General features: G+C 39.5%; 1 pseudogene; it reads left to right on the forward strand.

The window, feature by feature from the left end:
• Positions 1-3,954: 3,954 nt before the first annotated feature.
• On the forward strand, positions 3,955-14,450 carry LOC129065140 (cytoskeleton-associated protein 2-like; annotated as a pseudogene).
• The last annotated feature ends 207 nt before the right edge of the window (positions 14,451-14,657 follow it).

The following is a 14,657-nucleotide window of genomic DNA, read 5'->3' on the forward strand; positions in this document are numbered from 1 at the left end:
GCTATGTATATTTTATCACAATAATAAAGAATGCCTTGGCTCTGGCTGGTGTGGCTCAGTGGATTGAGCACTGGCTTGCTAACCAAAAGGTCGCGGGTTTGATTCCCAGTCAGGCCACATGCCTGGGTTACAGCCCATGTCTCCAGAAGGGGGCACACAAGAGGCAACCACACATTGATATTTCTTTCCCTTTCTTTCTCCCTCCCTTCCCCTCTGTCTAAAAAATAAATAAATAACATCTTTAAAAAAAGACAGAAAACTTTGTCATGGACCGAATAGTTGTGTCCTCCCAAAATTCCTATGTTGAAACACTACCACCCAATGTGGTGGCATTTGGAGGTGGGCCTTTATGAGTTAATTAGGTTTAGATGAGGTCGTAAGAGTGAGGCTCCTGTAGTGAAATTGCTGACCTTATAAGAAGTGGAAGAGACAACAGAGCTTTCTTTATCGTGTGAAGATACAAGAAGGCACCCATCAGAAAGCCAGAAGGAGGGGCTAAATCAGCCAGCACCTTGATTTTGAACTTCCCAGCCTCCAGAACCATGGAAAATAAATGACTGTTGCTTAAACACTGGTCTGTAGTATTTTGTTATATAGGCCCAAGCAGACTAACACAAATTTATGGTACAATATTGCTATCAGTATAGTGACATCAATAGTCAAGATAAGGAACAATTGCATCACCATAGAAGTCCCTTGTGTTGCCCTTATATAGTCACAGCTTCATCCTTCAGCCTGACTCATGGCAACAACTAGTCTCTTCATTTATATAATTTTGTCATTTCAAGAATGTTAGATAGGTAGAATCAAGGTGGCAGAGGAGTGAGTGGAAGTCACAATGACCTCCTCTCAGGACAAATCTGGAATTACAACTAAATTGTGGAGAAATCACGTGGAAGAAACAACTGAAAAATAGCAAGAGAAGAGCCTTGTAACCTCGGAGATAGAAGAATCAGCTTTAGCACAACCTAACTGGTAAGGACTATGGTAGAGACTCAAGAAGGGGGGGTGGGGTGCCCACACGTGGCAGAACTAGAGTGATATTGAAATGGCCAATTGGATCCCCCTGAGATGAGCAGGGTCTAAACCATAAGCGGTTATCTCCAGGCTACAGCCCCAGAGCCCAAAAATTACAAAGATAACAGCCAGCTGTGAAAAGTGGCAAAGTTGCTCTCTGCTAGAGATGGGTGGCTGGAGATGCAGAGAGGCATTTAAAGGGCCAACGCATAAATTTTTATTGGCAGCCACTTCCCCTGGGCTCCGGCAAAGGTAGGGGCAGAGTGAGCTAGAGACGCCTGAGGAGAGGCTAGGGAGGGAGGCTTTGGAGAGAGAACAGAAAGAGTAGCTGATGGAAACCTGGTGCATGAGGCAGCAGCCATCTGGCTCAGGCAGACCACTCCCCTGAGTGGCAGCAGTGTAAGAGGAACGAATATCCCCACCCCCAGGAGGGACCCTACCCCACCCGGTGGTGTCTAAGCAGGCCTATTGAGTGCAAGTGACTAGAGTAACAACTGAAGGACACAGCCACAGACAGTACATTCCTGGAAGACTCGAACAGACAGCCTAATGTCAGACAAGGACGACATCTGACATCAACAGAGGCAGAACCAGAAAGAAAAAACAGCGGTCTCCTACCATAGAAGTTCACACCACAAAGTCAGAATATCAAGACAGATAAACCTAAGAGGCAAAAGCAAAAAAGAAGAGTCTTACAAATAATGGGAAGACGAAGAAATACGCCCCACTGCAAGGGAAAGGACGAATCCCCAGAAAGAGAACTCAATGAAATAGAGGCAAGTAAACTATCAGATACTGAGTTCAAAACAATGGTTCTAAAGAAGCTCAATGAGATCAGTGAGCTCAGAGAGAATTACCAAAAACTACAGGGAAATTATGAGGAACTTACTGCAAACCATATAAGTATGAAAAAGGACATAGAAACAATCATTAAGAGATCATTAAGAGACAAGAGGAAATGAAGAATACAATTTCTGAATTGAATAACACAATAGAAGGAATCAAAAGCTGACTAGATGAAGTAGAGGAACAAATCAGCAAGCTGGAGGATAAGGTAGAAAAAAGCTCCCAGAAAGAGCAAGAAAATGAAAAAAAGACTCAAAAAGAATGAAGAGGCATTTAGGGAAATGCAGGACAACCTGAAACGTAATCATATCCATATAATAAGGATACCAGAAGGAGAAGAAGAGGAGCAAGGGATAGAGAACCTGTTTGAAAAAGTAATGATGAAAAAATTCCCTAATGTGAGGAGAGAAAAATTCACACAAGTCCAGGAAGCATGGAGGGTCCCATTCAAGAGGAACTCAGTGAGGCCCACTCCAAGACACATCATCATTAAAATGGCAAATATCAAAGAAAAACAGAGAATCCTAAAGGAAGCAAGGGAGAAAACAGTAGTAACATACAAGGGAGCCCCAGTACAGATAGCAGCTGACTTCTCAACAGAAGCACTACAAGCCAGAAGGGAATGGCAGGAAATACTCCAAGTATTCAAAACAAAGGCTTGCAACCAAGACTGCTCTACCCAGCAAGGCTCTCAATTAAAATGGAAGGTGAAACAAGGAATTTCCCAGACAAAAGAAGGCTAAAAGAATACACCTCTTGTAAACCAGCATTGCAACGTATGCTAAATGGACTGCTTTAAGATGAAGAAAAAGAGCCTGTGAATACCCAGTTTCTTTCACAGTCACCAATGCTTGATATTACCAATATTTTTAATACTTATTAATCTGATTGTGACAACGTGTTATTTTAATTGTTTCTTTTTTATTTGCTGAAACTAAAGTTGTTTTTGTATATTTCTTGCCTATTTCTGTTATTTTAAAAAAGTTTTACATGACTAGTAATCTTCATGCATTTTTTGATTAAATGTTTGTAGAATTTTTTCCCTAAAATTAAACAAAAAACCCTATTAACCCAATTTTAGATGTGTTGCAAAAACTTTCTTACTCTATTACTTGTCCTTTGACTTTTATATGTATATTACTATATAGTGTTAAATGTTTAATATAGTCATATTGTCAATATTTTACTTTATAGCTTCTGGGTTTGAATATGTTACTTCAGGGTAAGAAAAATATTATCGTGTATTTTCTCCTAAAACTCCTTTGATTGTACATATTGATTTTTAACTCACCTGAATATTTTTTGTATAATGTGTGAAATAGGGCTCTATATTTCTTTTATTTCAAGTAATAGTGGTCCATGCACCTTCTATGTTGAATAAGCCTTATTTTCCCCATTGATTTGAAATATCAATTTAATCATATATTACTTTGACAGAAAGATATATGTATATATATCTTGTATATGTATATACATATATCTTTCTGTCAAAGAATGTTTCTAGAATGTTCATTTTATTTCATTGATCTACTTGATTATTTCTGTGCAGATGTCATGATTGCTGAGAATTTATAATGGATTTAAATTTTTTAATATTTTATAATGGATTTTGACATTTAAAGATTAGATAAATAAAATCAATCTGCATTATAAAGAAAAGAATGAAGGAAGAAGGAACTCCTACCTTTTGTGCCAACATGGATGGAACTGGAGAATATTATGCTAAGTGAAATAAGCCAATTGGTGAAAGACAAATACTATATGATCTCAACAATAAATGGAATGTATTCAATAAAATAAACTAACAAACAAAATAAACCACAGGCATGGAAACATGGAGCAGCCTGAAAGTGACCAGAGGGGATGTGAAGGAGGACAATGGTGGAAAGAAGGAGAAGGGACTAGACAAAGAACATGTATGAATGACCTATGGACATGGACAGCAGTGTGGGAATTGACTGTGGGAGGAGGGAATGGGATGGGATAGGTGGAGGAGGTAAAAGGGGGAAAATGTGAGATAACTGTAATAGAACAAATATGATTTTTAAAAAAAATTAAAAAAGGAAGATCAACTGTCGCAGAAGAGCCATCATGGTGCGGTCTGCGCTCACTTTCGCTGCAGAAGAGTGGCAGAGAAAGCTCCAAGATTATCTGGCAGCCAAGGGAAAACTGAAGTGCCAAAACAGCAAGCCTTATCGAAAAGCCAAGAATAATTGCTCAAATCCTCTGCCTTCGAAATCTATTATTGGACCCCCAAAAATGTTGCTTTGCCTGTCAAAGCTACAAGATCCATCAGCATTAAACTTCAGCCCAGACCTGACAATATCCCATAGTCCCAGAAGCCAAAATTGGAGCCACCAAAACTTCTGGACAAAAGGCTGACTTCAGGATATGTTTCTTCTAACTCAAACTGTAAGCCTTCCAGCAGTCATCAACGGCAGCACAAAGCTGGATCTTGCCCTGGAGAGCTGTCAAGGAAGACTGTGGGGTCACTTAATATACAGGAACTGAAAGCTGCAAAGCAGCAGGTGACAGATCAAGGAAATGATGCACATACAGACTCTGTGGACAATGTCTGTAGTGAGGGTGAGTCCTTACACAACTTTCTAAAACAGGTGAACAAAGAGAATTTGCCCCAAACCTTACTGGTGAAAACCTTACTCCAAGGAGATGCCACATTCTAAAGTATGGGCCAAAAGTAAAACAAAAACTAGCTCTTTTAATCAAACCAAAAGCAGTTTGGCTCCTAAGCAAGCTTTGGGTAAAAGTTCATTGAATCATGCTGTTCTGAAAGACAGAATAAACAGTTTGTTGGGGAAACACAAACCAGGATTCAACCAGTAAAGTCACAGCAGCTGCCTAAATGATCATCTCTCGCAAAACCAGGAGAAAAGCGTCCAAAATAGTTCACTCTCACTTTGTTCAAGCCCCTAATAGGAATCAAGCATCAGAGAAACCAAGGGTCAAAGACATGAAGGATATAAAGGTTAATAATGGTAAATATGAAAGACCAGGTGGAGCTAAGTTACAGTCACATGCTGTTACTAAACAAAAAGTAGGATATACCAGACCGAGGACATGCCCCAGTCTACTTTAGGGAGGACTCAAGCACATATGTCTCAACAGTAAGCAAGACCAGAAACACACTCAACCTTGTTCTAGACCCCAGACATCATGTGTGCATCAGAAATCCAAAACTGTGAGCCAAAGGCCTAACGTGGCAGTTGGCAGCTTTACTTCAGTCATTCCCAACACCCCAAGCATAAGAGCAAGTAGAGCCAAGGGGAATAAATACAGCAGCAGCTGTTAACAGAAAGCACAGACTCTAGACTCCAAGTGGAAAGGGACTCTTCTCCAGAATCATTTTCTAAACAAGACAGCTCCCAAAACTCAAGCTGGTGGCACAGCCATAAATGGAAGAGGAGCCCTAAATAGAACCCAGACTAACCCAGATATTAAGAAGATCACAGCAGAGGATTGAAGGAAACAGCTGGAAGAATGGCAGAAATCTAAGGGGAAAATGTATAAGCAGCCTCCGATGGAACTTAAAACAAAAAGAAAAATAATAGAGGAATGAATATTTCATTCTGGAAAAGCATGGAAAAAGAAAAGGAAGAAAGGAAAGCACAACTTGAACTGTCCAATAAAATTAACAGTACTCTGACCGAGTGTCTATAGTTCATCAAAGAGGGTATGCTTTCTAATGAAGTATGTACCATATTGTCTAATATTCCTGAGGCTGAAAAATTTGCTAAATTCTGGATCTGCAAAGCAAAGCTCTTGGCAAGTAAAGGCACATTTGACGTTATCGGACTGTACAAAGAAGCCATTAGAAATAGGACTACACCAATACAAGAATTACGGAGGCTGTTCTTAATATTTTGCAAGACCCAAACAGAACTCAAAATAGAATTACCTCTGAGTATTTGGTTGCTGAAACTAATATAACATCCACAGAAGAGCTGGCTAGGGACATAGAATCTGGAAGAAAGTCTTGTCTTTCTCCAAGAAACAGAGAAGAGTTTCCAGCAACACCCCAAATAACTAGAGCAGAACAGGATCATCACCCTGGTATCAAACTACAGGTCACTCCAACATCCAGAATAAGTGGAATGCTGGAAGTGCAGGACATGAAGCCAATCACTCCTGTACAGCATTGGGCAAGGATCAAGCAAGCAGTGTCCCACTACCTGGAAATGCTGCAGGACCATGATTTAGTGGTGTCTTCTCTTAACAACCTATTAGAAGTGGAAGAAACAGTGTTTTGTATTCCGTAAAAATGAGGCTTTGCCTATATAATGTTAGGGTTTCAGATCCTTGAATCATAATTTCTTGATGATTTTTATTAAAAAGGCATTTCAGATCCTCCATGGGATAAGAAATGCCCTCATCCAGCTGACCTTGAACAAGCTGTCATGGGTGCAGGCCCAGGACTTGGATAGGAGCTTGCAGGACTCACTCTCAAACTGTATATGCCACAGAAAGGCCTTTGGCTTATTTGTTTAAGGTTGTAGTTTGCCAGTTTAACAGCATAGAGAAATTTCACACTATTGACTGTGAATTCATCCCACAAGCATGGTAAGGATATTGGAAGGTTGGTGCCACAGTATAACAGATCTTCCTTCTGGCATCCACTACAGCAGATAGGGAAGTCCTCCCAGCACAGACCATCTGAGCTTAGATCACATGGGACACGGCAGGCCACCTGGTCAAGTCCCCTCATTTTACAGATGAGTTTATCCTCACTACGCCTTTGCTCAGAGATCACAAATGACTTATATGTGACCTTTGCCTTCTGTCACCATGTCCTTGTGATAGGGGGTCATTCATGTCCTTTCTGTACCAGGTATCCTAATGAAACAATCCCAAACTGGGACGGTCATCTAGCTTTTTATATCCAAATCTAATTTTTGCATTCATTATTCAGAAATGTTTTAAATAAAAACAAAGGTGAGAGGGGTGGGGAGGGGATGCTTGCTTCTGCTCTTGATTCTTTGCTCTGCCAGGGAACCCACAGGCAGTGCGAGCCCCAGGAACTCTACAGGTTGCCTTTCCTCCTTTATGGGCAACTGCTCTGGGGAAGGTAAAATCAACATCATTATGTAAATGTAATGTATAGAACACTAGTCAATATATTTTATTTTTTATTTTTATTTTTCATTTTGTTTTGTTCTTTTTTTTAAATTATAATTTTAATTTTTTAATTTTTAATTTTTTAAATTTATAAATCATGTTTATTCTATTACTGTTGTCTCAATTTTTACCCCTTTCCCCCCCTCCACCCATCCCACCCCCACCCCCCAATCCCACAGTCAATTCCCACTCCGTTGTCCATGTCCATGGGTCATTCATACATGTTCTTTGTCTAGTCCCTTCCCCTTCTTTCCACCATTGTCCTCTTTCCCCATCCCCTCTGGTCACTTTCACTCTGCTCCATGTTTCCATGCCTGAGGTTTATTTCGTTCATTAGTTTATTTTGTTGAATAGAGTCAGAGACAAACATATATATCTGTCTAACAATATAATATATGATTATGTTGATACTTCAAATCAATAGGTAAAATAAGGCTTATTCAGTAAATAAGGTGCATGGACCACTATTAAAATAAAACAAATATAGAGTCCTATTTCACACATTATACAAGAAATATTCAGATGAGTTAAAAATCAATATGTACAATCAAAGGAGTTTTAGAAGAAAATAGAACTAATATTTTTCATGACCTGAAGTAAAATATTCAAATCCAGAAGCTATAAAGTAAATATTGACAATATGACTATATTAAACTTTTAACTATACATATAAAAAAGTTAAAGGACAGGAATAGAATAGGAAAGTATTTGCAACACATCTAAAACATGGTTAATAGGGATTTTTTTTTTTTTAGGGAAAAAAGTTCTACAAACCTTTAATCAATAAACGGATAAAGAATACCAAAAAGTCATTTAAAGCTTTGTAAAAATAATAGAAAGAGGCAAGAAATATACAAAGACAGGTTGAGTTTCAACAAATAGTAAAGGAACAATTAAAATAACATCATTGTCACAATCAGATTAATGAGTATTAAAAATATTGGTAATATCAAGCTTTGGCAACTCTGAAAGAAACTGGGTATTCATAGACTCTTTCTTCATCTTAAAGCAGTCCCTTTAGCATATTTTGTAGTGCTGGTTTGGTGGAGGTGTATTCTTTTAGCCGTCTTTTGTCTGGGATAGTTCTCATTTTGCCTTCCATTTTAATTGAGACCCTTTCTGGGTAGAGCAGTCTTGGTAGCAGGCCTTTGCTTTTCATGACTTGGAATATTTCTTGCCATTCCCTTCTGGCTTGCAATGTTTCTGTTGAGAAGTCAGCAGCTAGCCATATTGGGGCTCCCTTATATGTTACTACCTCTCTCTCCCTTGCTTCCTTTAGGATTCTCTCCTTGTCTTTCATATTTGCAATTTAATGATGATGTGTTTTGGAGTGGACCTCATTGGGTTCCTCTTGAATGGGACCCTCTGTGCTTCCTGGACTTTTGTGGCTTTTTCTCCAAATTAGGGAAGTCTTCCATCATTACATTTTCAAACAGGTTCTCTATCTCTTCTTCCTCTTCTTCTCCTTCTGGTATCCCTATTATACGGATATTATTACATTTCAGGTTGTCCTGCATTTCCCTAAATACCTCTTCATTCTTTTTGAGTCTTTTTTCATTTTCTTGCTCTTTCTGGGAGCTTTTTTTCTACTTTATCCTCCAGCTTGCTGATTTGGTCCTCAGCTTCATCTAGCCTGCTTTTGATTCCTTTTACTGTGTTCTTCAATTCAGAAATTGTATTCTTCATTTCCTCTTGTCTCTCATTGATAATTTCTGTGTACTTTATCATGCTGATATAGTTTGCAGTAAGTTCCTCATAGTTTCCCTGTAGTTTTTTGTTATTGTCTCAGAGCTCACTGAGCTCATGAAGCTTCCTTAGAACCGTTGTTTGGAACTCAATATCTGATCCTTGATTTGCCTCTATTTCATTTAGTACTCTTCCTGGGGATTTCTCCTTTCCCTTCCAGTAGGGTGTATTTGTCTTCCCATTATTTGTGAGACTCTTCCTTTTTGCTTCTGTTTCTTAAATTGATCTGTCTTGGTCTCCTGACTTTGTGATGTGAATTTCTATGGTAGGAGACCACTGTTTTTACTTTCTGGATCTGTCTCTGATGATGTCAGATGTTGTCCCTGTCTGACCTTAGGCAGTCTGTTCAAGACTTCCAGTAGTCTACTGTCTGTGGCTGTCTTCTTCAGCTGTTAATCTAGTCACTCTGCAGTCAGCAGGCCTCCTTAGACAGCTCAGGGCGGGGCAGAGTCCCTCATGGGTGAAGGGTTATTGTGTTGTTTCTTGCTGCTGCCATATGGGCGAGGAGTCGGCACGAAGATTCCACTAGGTACTCTCTCAGTTTTTTCCCCAAAGCCTCGTTCCCTGGTCTCTCCTCAGGTGTCTCTAGCCCACTGTTCTCCCGCCTTTGCCAGAGACCAGGGTAAGTGGCTGCAAGTAAAAATTTATGTGTTGGCCCTTTAAATTGTTCCTTGCGTCTCCAGCCACCAGTCTCTGGCAAAGAGCAACCCTGATGGTTTTTACAGGTGGCTGTTTTCTGTGTACTTTTTGGGCTCTGGGTGCTGTTGGCTAGAGATCCCACTTTTGGTTTAGACCCAGCTTATCTCAGGGGATCCAACCAGCCATTTCAATATCCTTCTGGTGCAGCTGCTCATAGGTGCCCTGCCCCCCTTCTCGAATCTCTACTGCACTCCTTACCAGTTAGATTGTGCTAAAGCCAATTCTTCTGTCTCCGTGGTTTGAAGGCTCCTCTCTCACTATTGTTTAGTTGTTTGTTATAAGTGATTTCTCCACTATTTAGTTGTAATTCCAGGTTGGTCCTGGGAGGAAGTCAGTGTGACTTCCACTCTCTCCTCCGCAATTTTGATTCTCCTCTTTATATATTTTAGAGATCAAACTCTTTTCCAATATATCATTGGCAAATATGTTCTATACAGTCTGTTCCTTTTTGATTTTTAGGATGGTTTCTTTAGCCATGCAGAGGTTTTTACAAGGTCAATATCAGAAATAGATGGCATTTTTGTACACCAACAATGAACTATTAGAAAGAGAAACTAAGAAAAAAATACCATTTTCCATAACAGAAAAAATAAATAAATATGTAGGAATAAATTTAACCAAGGTGGTAAAAGACCTGTATTCAGAAAACTACAGAACACTGAAGAAAGAAATTGAGGAATATACAAATAAATGGTAGCATGGAAGCATATACTGTTTTCATGGATCAGAAGAATTTACATTATTAAAATGTCCATACTATTTTCAAACAATCTTTAGATTCAACAAAATTCCTATTAAAATACCAAAGGCATATTTCACAGATCTAGATTAAATACTCCAAAAATTTATATGGAATCAAAAAAGACCCCAAATTGCCTCAGCAATCTTGAGGAAGAAGAACAAAGTTGGAGGGATCACAATACCTGATATCAAACTATACTTTGAAGCCACTGTAATCAAAACAGTCTGATACTGTCAGAAGAGCAGACATATAGATCAATGGAACAGAATAGAGAGTCCAGAAGTAAACTGATGTTTCCATTGTCAATTAATATTTGACAGAGTGGGGCATGAGCATAAAATGGAGTAAAAATAATCTCTTCAATAAATGGTGTTGGGACAACTGGGCTGGTACATGCCAAAAAAATGAAACTAGACCACCAACTTACACCATACACCAGAATAAAATCAAAATGCGTAAAAGACTCAAACGTAAGTTGTGATACCATAAAAAAATCTTAGTGGAAAACATGGGCAGAGAAATTACAGTCATTTCACATAGCAATGTTTTTGTCAATATATCTCCCAAGGCAAAGGAAATAAAGGAAAAAATAAACAAATGGACTGCATCAAATACTGTGACTTTCTTACTTCTCAGTATGGTAAGTTACCTTTTGATTGTATCCTGAACATTTGCATATTCTATTATTAGACTCTAGATCCTAGTAATCCTTTTTTATTTTTAACAGGCAATCCTCTGGTTGAGGTGTAGCAGCAGGACTTAATGGGTATTTATGTTCAGCTTCCCTTTGGTCTTTGATGATACTACATCAGCGAAAATAGGCACCTCCCCAGTGAAAATGGAGCACTGACTCATGCCTCCTTACTGATTCCTAGTGAGGATGTAAACTCAGCTCCTCACTGGTCCCTGACATTAGTGAGAATTGACTCAATTTGTTTTTTTCCTTCAGGGTTGGGGCAGTAGCTCAGCTTTGTGCTGGGCCCTCCAGACACAAAGGGAGGGGAAGGTAAAATGGATTTAAGCCAACAAACCTGCTTTTCACTGCCTCCATCTGCCCTGTTGATGCCTGGTGGGGATGAAGGTTTACCTCCCAAGTGAGCCCTGTTGTTACTAGGATGGGGGAAGCAAAGTTTAGATTAACCCACCTTGCACCAACTCATTGTGCCTCATTAATGTTGGGTGGTGCCGGAGACTCAGCTCTCCACTGGAATTGGTTGATAAGGATGGTAGGAGGAAGGAGAGTATTTACTAGTCCTGTTTCATATCACCATATTCAATCTTGTTGCTACTGGGTGTGTGTGGAGATTTAATGCCCCACTGGGCCCTGCTGACACCAGAGACAGGAAATAGCGGATACTGGAGTGCTGAATAGACCAGTGTGGTTGATGTCAGGTAGGAATGGATACTTACAAGTTCCTCACTGCTGGGCCATGCTACTAGTTGGGATGGAGAGATATCAGAGTATGACTAGCCTCATTTTTCTCTGCCTTATTAAGTGCCATTACTGTTCAGAGTGGGTGGAGGCTCAGCTCAGTGCAGAATCTGCTGACACTGCCATGTGGGAGTATCAGAGCACTGCATGTTTTCTCTGCACAGGGATAGAAGCTCAGCTCTCTGACCAGCACCATCAGTACACCTGCAAGGTATTTGCGTACCACTTTCTTCTGCAGTGGGTTGGAAGATTATTGGTGTTTGGTTGGGGTTATGAGGGTAGTGCCAAAAAACATTTTCTGTTTTTATGAAATTCTCTTCCTGGTCCTTGACTAAGGGTAGCAGGCTTTCTTTGGATTTCATTTCTTTGTTTCTTTTGGTTTTTGTCTGTACCTGTTGGCAGTTCTGGGCTGGAAGTTTCTGTAGGGTTCTGTCTGGGATATAAGAAAGACAATAAGGAAACCCAGGGAATTCCCTTGTGGTGTGAAGTCTGAGATACCTAGATAGTCTTTCTTCTTTCCACTTTTCAGAGTCTTCTTATGCTTGTTTCTTGTGTGATGTCCAGGGTTTCTTAGTTGTTAGGGGAAGGTCCTAGGAGGAATGGGGCAATCGATCTTGGCCAGGGCTTAAAGTTCTTTCTATTTATTTTTTAACATGAGAATACAGTTTTTGACCCATGACTTGAAATTTAGAATCAATAAATAAGATTCATAAATTTATTCATGTTTAAAAAGTCATAGTCAAATTTGAAATAAAACTGAAGAAAATATTTGACATAGGTATGACAGACAAAAGATTAATCTCCTTGATAAATAAAGAGATCTTAACAATTAAGAAGACATGAGCTCTGGCTGGTGTGGCTCAGTTGGTTGAAGCGTCATCCCATACACTAAAAAAGATTGGCAATTTGATCTGGGTCAGGACATACACCTAGGCTGTGGGGTTCAGTCTGAGGCTGGGTCACTTATGGGAAGCAACCAAATGATGTTTCTCTCTGACATCTCTCTCTTTCTCTCTCTCTCCCCTACTTCCTCTCTCTCTCAAATCAATAAAAATATTTTAAAAACTTAAAAAAAAATACACGAAAACATTGCTAAAAAAATCAGCAAAAGACAGAGTTTACAGAAAAATCCAAATTCACATTTGAAAAGATGTTTACTTTCATTCACAAAATTTAAAATGCCAATTAAAATGACATTGTTACCATTTTACCCAAATCACATTGGCTAACATCCCAAAGTTTGCCCAAACATGCTGTTGACAGCCCTGTGGAGAAAGGCACACTCTTGTGTGTTGCTGATGGGAGTGTAACATGATAACATCATCTCCAGGAGAGCAATTGAGCAATAGGGCAATATCTAACAAAATTACATTTACCCCTTGATTTAGCAATCCAACATCTAGGAATTTACCCTGAAGGTATGCCTCTATAATTATGAAATAATAAGTTGATGAGGTTATTTATTGTACTACTATTTCTCACAGTGAAGACTGGAACTATCTGAATTGTCCACTGATAAATGACTGTTGAATTTTTTTAAGGTATGGCCTTATAAAGAAGTACTATACAGTTGTATACAAAGAATGAAGAGGAGTTGATGTACTGATATGGAGGCTATTTTGCTAAAAGAAATGTGCAAAACTTGAATATAGTGTTTTATCTTTGGTACATGAAAGGAGGGAAATAACAATATGTGTATTAGGACTTCTGGCAAAGATGGAGGCATAGGTAGATACACTTTGCCTCCTTGAACAACCAAAAGAAAGACAACAACAAGTTTAAAAACAAAAAACAACTAGAACTGCCAGAAAATTGAACTGTATGGAAGTCTGACAACAAAGGAGTTAAAGAAGACACAATTCATCCAAACTGGTAGGAGGGGTGGAGACAGGCAGCTGGGGTGGAGAGGATGCACAGCAAGGTGGCAGCTAAGGACTGGATGGGCAAGCCTGCAGCTGGTGGTCCCACATTTGCATGTGGGTAAACTGGGAGGAACACCTGGGGAGCGAGACAGACGGCACAACGCAGGTTCTGGAGTGGGCAAAGAAAGCCTCAAAACCTCTGGGTGTAAAAACCTGTGGCGGTTGTGGTGATGGGATAAACTCCTAGCCTCACAGGAGTGTTTGTTGGAGAGACCCATAGGGTCTTAGAATATATACAAACCCACCCACCCAGGAATCAGCACCAGAATGTCCCAATTTGCTTGTGGGTAGTGGCAGAAGTGACTGAAAGCCAGTAAGAGCCGAGCAAGCAGCATTGTTCCACCTCAGACCACTCCCCCACATACAACACCACAATGCAGAGATATGAGTTGCCCCACCCTAGTGATACCTAAGGCTCTGCCCCTTACAATGTAACTGGTGTGCCAAGACAAAGAAATATGGCCCAAATGAAAGAACAGATCAAAACTCCAGAAAAAGAACTAAGTGACAAAAAGATAGCCAACCTATGAGATGCACAGTTCAAAACACTGGTAATCAGGATGATCACAGAAATGGTTGAGTATGGTCACAAAATAGAGGAAAAAGTGAAGGTTATGCAAAGTGAAATAAAGAAAAATATACAGGGAATCAAGAGTGAAGGGAAGGAAACCAGGACTCAAATCAATGATTTGGAGCAGAAGGAATAAATAAACATTCAACCAGAACAGAAAGAAGAAACAAGAATTCAAAAAAAAAAAAATGAGGAGAGGCTTAGGAACACCTGAGACAACTTTAAACATTCCAATATCCGAATCATAGGGGTGCCAGAAGGAGAAGAGGAAGAGCAAGAAATTGAAAATTTATTTGAAAAATAAGGAAGGAGAACTTCCCCAATCTGGCCAAGGAAATAGACTTCCAGGAGATCCAGGAAGCTCAGAGAGTCTAATAAAAATGGTTACTTAGAGGACTTGGAGAAGAACTGAGATGGAGAGAATAGGAATTGGAGAGAAATTTATCTGAGTATGCCCTCTTATATAGTTTGACTTTTAAAATATATAAAGGTTTAACATACAAAAATTCAATGAAGTAGAAAAGACAAAGTGAGTCTACAATTGGAAAC

Source organism: Pteronotus mesoamericanus, unplaced genomic scaffold (genome assembly GCF_021234165.1).
Source record: "Pteronotus mesoamericanus isolate MK-2021 breed Mesoamerican mustached bat unplaced genomic scaffold, CSHL_Meso_final contig_173, whole genome shotgun sequence".
Classification (NCBI taxonomy): domain Eukaryota; kingdom Metazoa; phylum Chordata; class Mammalia; order Chiroptera; family Mormoopidae; genus Pteronotus; species Pteronotus mesoamericanus.